The 9,354-nt window shown below is 47.4% G+C and overlaps 1 long non-coding RNA gene across 19 annotated transcripts; it reads left to right on the plus strand.

The window, feature by feature from the left end:
* Positions 1–4,398: 4,398 nt before the first annotated feature.
* On the plus strand, positions 4,399–9,037 carry LOC123119192 (uncharacterized). Of its 19 annotated transcripts, none has more exons than XR_006458523.1 (8): positions 4,401–5,037; positions 5,171–5,714; positions 6,758–6,840; positions 6,931–7,032; positions 7,390–7,591; positions 7,700–7,863; positions 7,972–8,136; positions 8,565–9,037. It is a non-coding gene; the product is annotated as an uncharacterized lncRNA (long non-coding RNA). The 19 variants fall into 19 exon arrangements; XR_006458525.1 differs by having other exon boundaries at positions 8,014–8,136; XR_006458527.1 differs by having other exon boundaries at positions 8,014–8,136; positions 8,573–9,037.
* Positions 9,038–9,354: the final 317 nt, after the last annotated feature.

Genomic DNA, 9,354 nt, shown 5'->3' on the forward strand with positions numbered 1-9,354 from the left:
CAGTCAGTTGCGGGATCGTTGAGGAGGTGGCAGAGAGATGTAGTGGGTGAACTCGAAGGAAGATTGAAGAAGGCCCGCAATGAGCTAGAAGTGTGTATGCGCGCCCCCATTAGTGAGGAGAAAATTAAGGAGGAGGCTGCACTAAGGTGTGTGGTGGAGGACTTAGAGGAGAAGAAAAACACCAAGGCAAAACAATACTCCATGGTTTCTTGGTTGAAGGAAGGCAACAGGAACACACGGTACTTCATGGCGTTTGCCTCGGCCAGGAAGAAAATGAATAGAATCAAGGAGTTAAAGGAGGAGGACGGGACGGTGGTGAAGGAAGGGGAGGAGCTTTCTAACTATGTCTGCCCATTTTTTCAGGAACTTTTCACGTCCAGCATGGGCAACCGGCTAGATGAGCTCATTGCAAAGGTCAAACCCCATGTCACAGAGCCTATGCATGCCATTCTGGATGCCGAGTTTACACGGGAGGAGGTGAAGGCGGCCCTTGACCACATTGGTGACCTCAAAGCGCCGGGGCCGGACGGAATGCCCTCAGTTGTGTACAAAAGGCACTGGGATTTCATGGGTGACTGAGTTGTGAATGAAGTCCTTAGCGTTCTGAATGGGGGGCAAATGCCGGAGGGGTGGAATGACATGGTGGTGGTGCTTATCCCGAAAGTGAAGAGCCCGAGTCGTATTAAGGATCTACGCCCAATCAGTCTTTGTAACGTTATCTACAAGCTTGTGTCGAAGGTGATAGCCAACAGACTAAAGATAGTCCTACCAAATATCATTTCGGATAACCAAAGCGCATTTGTTCCGGGGAGGCTCATCACGGATAACGTGCTCATTGCGTACGAGCTGTCACACTTCTTGTTGAACAAGAGGAAAGGGAAAGAAGGGATTGCTGCCGTCAAGGCTGACATGAGCAAAGCATATGATCGGGTTGAATGGAGTTTTTTGGCAGCGATGCTTTGTAAACTAGGCTTCAAGCAACATTGGGTAGACCTGATCATGAAGTGTGTAACCTCTGTGAGGTACCAGATAAAGGTTAATGGCGCCCTTACCCAGCAATTCAGCCCGTCGAGGGGCCTGCGACAGGGCGATCCGGCGTCCCCATACTTGTTTGCTATATGTGCAGAGGGCTTGTTAGCTCTCCTTCACGATGGGGAATGGAGTGGGCAGATTAGTGGGATCAAGGTTTGCAGCAATGCACCGGTCGTGTCACATCTTTTCTTCGCGGATGATTCGATGTTGCTTATGAAGGCAACTCAGGAGGAAGCTATGGCTATGAGGAATATTCTTGAGCTGTATGAAAATTGTTCTGGGCAATGCATTAACACTGAAAAATCGGCAGTGATGTTCAGCCCCAACACATCAGTATGTGAGAGGAATCGGGTGAAAGGGGCCCTACAGATTGCGAGCGAAAAATGGAATGAGAAATATCTTGGACTGCCTGTACATGTGGGAAAATCCAAAAGGAAAGCCTTTGCTTATATCAAGGGTGCTATGGCTGGACGCATGTACGGGTGGTTAGAAAAGTTGATAGCGAAGACGGGGAAAGAAACTTTGGTGAAAGCTGTTGCTCAGGCTATTCCAACTTTTGCCATGTCTTGTTTCTATCTTACTAAAACGTTCTGTCAAGAACTGAGTTCGCTAATGGGTTCCTACTGGTGGAGGCAGCAGGAGAAAGAGAACAGCATCCACTGGATTAGTTGGGACAAGCTAACGAAATCCAAAGCTCAGGGCGGACTAGGGTTCAGAGATATGCACGGATTCAATATTGCCATGTTGTCAAAGCAAATCTGGAGGATGATTGAGCATCCGGAATCTCTATGTGCCCAAATTTTGAAAGCACGTTATTTCCCTAATTCCCATGTGCTCCAGGCTGTGCCAAAGGACGGTATCTCCTACTCGTGGCGAAGCCTTCTTCATGGGGTGCAGCTAGTGCGAGAGGGATATGTGTGGCGAGTTGGAGATGGCACCAGCATCAGGATCTGGAGTGAACCATGGCTGCCGCAACCGTGGGCGAGGAGAATAATTACGCCAAGGGGTGGGGATATTTTGGAGTTTGTCAGTGACCTGATCAGCCCAATCACAGGCAGCTGGGACGAACAACTAGTCCGGGACACTTTTTGGAATGTCGATGCGGAGTGTATCTTGCAGATACCAGTCAGGGAGGGGGTCCAAGATTTCATTGCCTGGCAGTTCGATCCCAGAGGTCTGCACTCTGTCAAAAGTGCATATAAATTGCACACCCAGCTGGAGTTGATGGCAAGAGATGGAGGAGCAGGAAGCAGCAATACGGTGCTGGGCAACCTGGATGCGTGCCATGACGATTCTTAGAAACGAATATGGAAACTTCCCTGTCCCAGGAATATCCAAATGTTTGCATGGCGCGTTAAACATGAGTCGTTGGCGCTGCGGACAAACTTGGCAAGGAGGGGTGTACCGATTGAAGATACAACATGCCTGTTCTGTGGCCGGGCAGCGGAGGATGGAGCTCACTTATTCATAAAATGCAAGGCTGTGAAAGAGGTGTGGAGGGATCTGTCAATGGAAGAAGAAAGAATGAAGATGGAGGACATAACATCAGTGCATGCGATGATGGATTACTTGTGGAGAATCGATGAGCATAAACGAGTTCGCATCCTCACAGCCTGGTGGTTGTGGTGGAGCAATCGCAATAAACTGAGAGAAGGCGAGCTCCCCTGGTCTGCGGAAGAGGTGGCGCGGTGTACTCGCAGCTACACCATGGAATACCAGCACATTTTCTCCAAGAAGCCAGGAAAGCAATGTCATGATAGGTGGAGACCGCCTCAGGAGGACATGATCAAGATAAATGTTGATGGATCGCTTGTGCCAGGCGAAAACCACGCAGGATGGGGTGTGGTGGCGAGGGATTCGGAGGGCAGTGTCATTTGTGCACGCACAGGTCGCCAGGAGCATGTTGGAGATGCCTTCGATGCGGAGGTCAATGCCATGGCTCATAGTGTCGCTTTAGCTGCAGATCTTGGTATGTTGAGGGTGATCTTCGAGACCGATTTCCAGCTTGTTGCGGACGCAATGGACCTGAGAAGGGCAGACTCTTCGGCTTACTAGGCAGTCATTGAGGATACCAAACTTCAATTGAAATTATGGTTCTCACATCATGTAATAGGGTCCTGTAGGAGAGGGGCAAATACTGTAGCACACGAACTTGCTAGTTTGGGTCGCCTGTGTGAGGTGGAATACTCGTTGCAGTGGGACTATGATGTACCTGCCACGATAGTGGCTTGTGTCCAGGGTGATTTGCCTGGGCACCGTTAAGTTTAAAGCTATGCTTTAGAGCATCTCCAACGGCCGCGCCAAAAGACGCGCGCGCGGTAAACCCAGCTTTTAGCGCGCGCGGGACGTTTTGCCACGCTCCAGCGGTGGCGGGAAACTCGCGCGCGCGAAAAGGCGGCAGCTCGCGTGCCATTTTTGGCGCACCGCTTCCGGCGCGCCTATAAAATGCGGCGCTCGCCACGCGCCTTTTCCACGCTCCTCTTCCTCTTCCTCTGCCACGCGCGCGTCCACCGCTCCAGTGCCCCGCCACCGACGCGCCACCATGCCGCCGCGCCGCCGAGGAGCGTCGGGCTACCGCGGCGTCCGCCTGCGCCCCAACGGCGGGTACTACTCCGAGATACGCTCCGGCGATCTCCGGCTCGGCCTCGGCACCTACGGGACGACGCGCGAGGCCGCCCGCGCGTACGACGCGGCGGCGTGGCGCCTAGGCAGGCCGCGCGGGCAGATGAATTTCCAGGACGTCTACACGCTCCAGCAGGCGCTGGACGTCGCCCCGGCGTCTCGTCTTAACACGGCACAAGACCGTGCGGAGCACGCTGAGCGGCAGCGCCGCCTCCTCGTCGCCCAGGAGGACGAGCGGGTCATGGCGGAGTGGCGCCGGCGCCACCCGGAGGACGTCGCCTACGAGCAAGTCTACTGGGCAAGGCGCCGCGAGGAGCGGTTGGACAGGCGTCGACGGAAGGCATTGACGAATGCGCAGTCCGATATCGTTGCAACAGGTGGGAGGTCGATCTTCACGGCAGACGATGATTGTTGGTTGGACATATGGCTCGATACCTCGGACGACACCGGCGAGGATGATAATGGTGATGATGGTAGCGACTTGGAGTAGTTTATCTATGCAATCTATCTAGTTTTTATCGTTTGTCATTTTTATCTATGCAATCTATGCTTCCGATGTAAAATACCTTTGTATCGTTTTTATCTATGCAATCTATTTAGTTTATTTTATCTATGCTTCCGATGTATCATCTAGTTTGTGGATGAGCGCGCGCTGCTGGAGCGGCCGGCGCGCGCTGCATTTTTACGCGGCTGTTGGAGCCAGCGCTGCGCGCCGGCTAAATCAGGCGATGGGCGCGCCGCAAACCAGTTTTTTGCGCGCGGCACGTTCGGCGCCTGTTGGAGATGCTCTTACTTAAAAAAAAAAACTCTCCCTCTCGTCTAACCCTAGCGCCGCCTCTCATCTCCGGCTGCTCGCCGGTCATCGCCCCGCCAAACGCAGCCGCACCCCCGTCACCCCCGGCTGCTTCCTTGCCTTCACCGCCGTCCTCGGCCGTAGGACGCCGCCACACTTCCTATCTGCATCGTCCTGCTGGCGGATCGAGGTCACGGCACGGACGACCCATCATCTCCGACGGCGGATCTGGCCGTGGGCGAGGATGCCGAGCCACCTGCTCCAGTCACGGCCATCCCGACTCCTCGTCCACCCCCTGCCCCGTCCGGTTCATTTTGGTTCGTCCTTCATCCCGTCCACGCCGATTTTGTTTACCTTATTACGATGTCCCACCTCATCTCGTGCTCCTGACATGCCGAGGGGGCGAGAGGAGTAAGAGAACAGGGACGAGTGCGCAGAGGAGGAAGATGCCTGCCGTGAAGCTGCCAAGCGAGAAGACAGAGGAGGAGCGATACTTGCGGAGGCGGCCGAGATCGGGTACTACATCTTCTTAGATCTTTGCCGTCGTCTAGGTCAGGCCTCCCTCAGATGCCCTGATCCTCCATCATCAGGTTCTCCATCTTCTTAGATCTCACCCTTCCGTACCCAATCGGCCAATCCTCTCGAATCGCATCTCACCTGTCTCTGGCGATGACTCCGGCCTGACATCTCACCTCTCACAGTATCCTCTCATCTCTCTCCCAGGGATGCCCTGCACTCTCCTCTCTATGTCTGCTAGCGGTGGCGGCTGCCGGAAATAGAGGGGACCAGTGGCAACGTGGAATGGTACCCAGGGGCGTTCTGGTACAGCGAGAGAGGAAGCAGATGAATGTGCCACATGTGAGAGGGAGAGGTCTGTAATGGTATCTGGTGGTGGCCTCTTGAAAAGAACCCAAGATTCTCACTAATATCCTGTAGCTTGCTGTGTTCTTCGGGCTCTCTCAAACGACAAGAAGATGAGTTACAGCGAATTATACATCTCACCCCATTGTTTGTACAATGGTATCCACTTTGAGTAGTAGTGTTGTGGGTTGTGGCTAACTGGCTATGTGGATTTGTCAGTGATTTGCTAGCTTTGATGTGTTTCGGTTGGATGAAATGGAGTGTGTTGGTGCAGGTGCGATGCATCCGATTGACTATAGGAGGACCGAGGACATGTGGTGAGGCGCTGTGCCCTGTGGCACAACGACAAGGGTGCGCACAAGCTGACCAGCGTCTAGCTCCATGGCATCATCAATGACAGAACCAGGTACATTGCCAACCATTCAATTTCCTCTGACTTGGACTGATGCATTCATGGATGATGGTGGCCTGCACGTTCCTTCACAGTTATTGATTAATCATAGCCATACATTGTTGTTTATCATTTTCGTGCTTGCAAACAACTGTGATGTAAACTGTAGGCACCGAAGACATCTCATCATCCTACTATTTTTATCGCACTTTTTTGAAATCAATCTTCTGCATTCAACCCGTGTGAACTTACCTCCTGAATCATCTTACTTAGCAAATACGTATTTTCGTGCAGCATTTAGGACGACCATTAGATCAAAGTATGGTACTGCGATTTTTTGTACTGTTCCACAGATCGATGGCGTAGCTAACACTCTTAATTGTTCATAACATATATTCACATTTGCTCATTTCTGCATAAATTACTGAATTATTATCGGAATGAAAGATAACTTTGTGCAGTCATGATTTTTAAAGCAACCGTGTATTAGGATCTCAAAAATTATGCACTTCTACATTACTAACTTACTTTCTGGAGAGATATCACCATTAATGATGTATTTTATACTGTTCAAAAGTTCCGTTGGTTTTGCACAAGGTGCTCCCCATAATTAAAAATGTATCCATCTTTGAGTAAAAGAATGGTGTAGGTAACTGCATCTATTTGTTAGATACTGGGTAACAAGCTTGTCAATTTCCTCTCAAGAAATTGGCCAGGTTGCGCTCACAACTGAGCCATATTTACGATGCTCAATATGTTGTTGCTTTTCTCTCTGAATCCTCGTCTATGAGGACCAAGCATGACACAGCAGCGAGGAAGAGGATAAGAAAAATCTCGGAAAGCATGAAATGGGGAAGTTGGTGTGTGTTTGTAGAAGTTGAGCAGTTATTGTCCAAGAAAATGGAATAGCACATCTGCTGATCCATCCCTCTTTTCTGTTACAGAAGTCCACACGAATTCTATGCTATATTCTGATGTTTTCATATACTATAATAGCTTTAGTGATTTATATGACCACACAATGTTGGCTAAAACAGTACAAATTGGCTTTTTAAAAGAGGAACAAATGATCGTCAATGGTGCACTAAACCATGAGAGTGTGGCGCCTTCTGTGTTGTGGACTTGGCATGGGCTGGCTTCTGTGAGTGCCACTGTAACGTTTGTTATTTTGCCTAACTTTCTGAAGTTAAACCATCCTTTCACAAAGTTCCATCTTCTTGTTGAAACAAAGGTTCACTGCTGTGTTCTTGCTGCCATTCCGCGGTATATTGGAGTGTTTCATCCTAATATATGTCTGGTTACATGACCACAAAGAGAAAGAAGGGTATGATGTGTAAGTTACCTTTCTGATACAACCACAATACTATGTCGCTATTATTATTCGAGTTCAGAGATTTGAGACTCTAGACTTTATGGTCCGTTAAATCAGTTTTATTAAATTAACTGAAAAAATAGATTAGCTCACAAGTATCTCTACTCAGTATCTCAGGTTCTGCTTGCAGCTAATTTTTCTTGTAATGGCATCAGCTAAAATATTGGTATGATCGAATTGAGAGAAGTTCTTTCAACATAGAAATGTATTTTCACTGTAAGACAGTAATTGTTAGAATCACAAATTACAAGATGTCATGATACCTGACGAAACTGCTATTGAAATTCGTACACTAATGCAGCATATTCTTTTGATTAGAAGCAAACGTGGACACTCAAGAAGAAGCTGAAAAATCAGTATTGGAACCCAGCGAGGAAATCTGAAAGCATAGACCATGTTTAAGAACTGGTTGTTTTTGTTGTGCTATTTTTAAGAAAAAGGATTGTCTCGAAGGAAATGAAGCTTACCAACAAGGAAATTATGGTGAGGAGCACTCTTCTGCCCCCTTGGTAATACAGAGGTACTCAACTCCAACCCTATCCAAGAAGCGGAATATATCATACTCTAGAGTTTGGACTTTAGACATATTTTATCCTTTTATTATACTCATGGTCGTTTTGGAAAACAGATGCAATGCAAAGCGAGGAAATCTGAAAGCATAGACCATGTTTAAGAACTGGTTGTTTTTGTTGTGCTATTTTTAAGAAAAAGGATTGTCTCGAAGGAAATGAAGCTTACCAACAAGGAAATTATGGTGAGGAGGCACTCTTCTGCCCCCTTGGTAATACAGAGGTACTCAACTCCAACCCTATACAAGAAGCGGAATATATCATACTCTAGAGTTTGGACTTTAGACATATTTTATCCTTTTATTATACTCATGGTCGTTTTGGAAAACAGATGCAATGCAAATGTTATGTATTGTGCTTTTGCTTGTTCAAGGGACCTCCTAATGACACACGATGGAAACGGATCCGTGGATTAATTCAGATGGCATTAATTGGAGAGAAGGGATCTAGCTAGGTTTGCAATGGCATGTGTACTACCAAAAAGTAACATCCTCAGGTTCTCTCCTGCAAATCTAAAGATCATGTTCGCAGAGCTAATAAATGTATATGGATTAAAATAAAGATGATTTGTATTCACCGATATATATGTATTTCCATCAAGAAATAAGTTTGGAAGAGTAGTAAGTACCACGGCATTTTCTTTCAGAATGCAATGGTGTTTATTTGATAATGTGTTTATATGACATGCATATGTTGCTTTAATTTGCTCGTCCGCGAACCCCTCAAAATTATCTGACAATCTGCTTATACAAACAGCTTTGAGTTTGGTGCACTCTATTGCTTTGTTAGGCTTGGTGGTGTATCAGATTCAGGAGAATAATAGTCCCTCTGTCATCATATTTTTGTTTGTGGTAATGCATGACATTCAACTGTATGTAATATGGCAATGACTCAAGAGACATCGGATCTGCCTTCTTGGCTTAGGGCATCAGGGGTGGCACACACGTCCCACTTGGTGGCGGTGGCAGATCGGCAAGAACAAGGGTGGGGTTGTATTAAGGAGGAGAGCGGGGCGGTTGGCGAGGGACTGGCGAGGGACTCCTCCTTGGCGGTCCGTGGGGAAGTAAGGTGAGGTGGGTCTCATTACTAGAGCCATATGACCAAAAAGATGATAGGAAAGGCTCTTTCCAAGCATACAAGCATAAGGTCAAGTTTATTTCATCATCGATCCAAATATTGTTCCATAGAATAATTGTGTCACCAGCTCTAGGAATGCAAGTTGTAACCCCTTTGTATATGTCCATGAACGAGAACACATCGTTCTGTATATCTTTCCGTAAAAGAACTGTGCAAAAATTTCTTAAGCGCAACAACTAGATATTAATTTGTAATAGAATTTTAGTTGGATCATTGCTCTATATGTACACATCATTAATTTATCATTTTTTATCAATTTACATTGCAAGTGAATTGGACTATAATAAATACCCAATTGTGCCCGTGCTATCTTGTTTCTACATGTGAAATTTGACATGCATTATGTTTACATAATTCCAGAAAAATATTTTTGTGGCACGTGGCAAGGCACCGACATTCCCATGCTATCTTATCTCTACATGTGAAATTAAACTTATACAACTTAAGAAAAATATTTTAAAAGCCCGTGACAACGCACGGGCAGTCTACTAGTAGCTTAAATAGGCAAGGTCATATACTAGGAAGAAAGAAAAAGTTTATATATGTATAAGCATTGCGTACGCCACATGCATGACAT

The sequence above is a fragment of the Triticum aestivum genome, chromosome 5D (assembly GCF_018294505.1).
Source record: "Triticum aestivum cultivar Chinese Spring chromosome 5D, IWGSC CS RefSeq v2.1, whole genome shotgun sequence".
Taxonomy (NCBI): Eukaryota; Viridiplantae; Streptophyta; class Magnoliopsida; order Poales; family Poaceae; genus Triticum; species Triticum aestivum.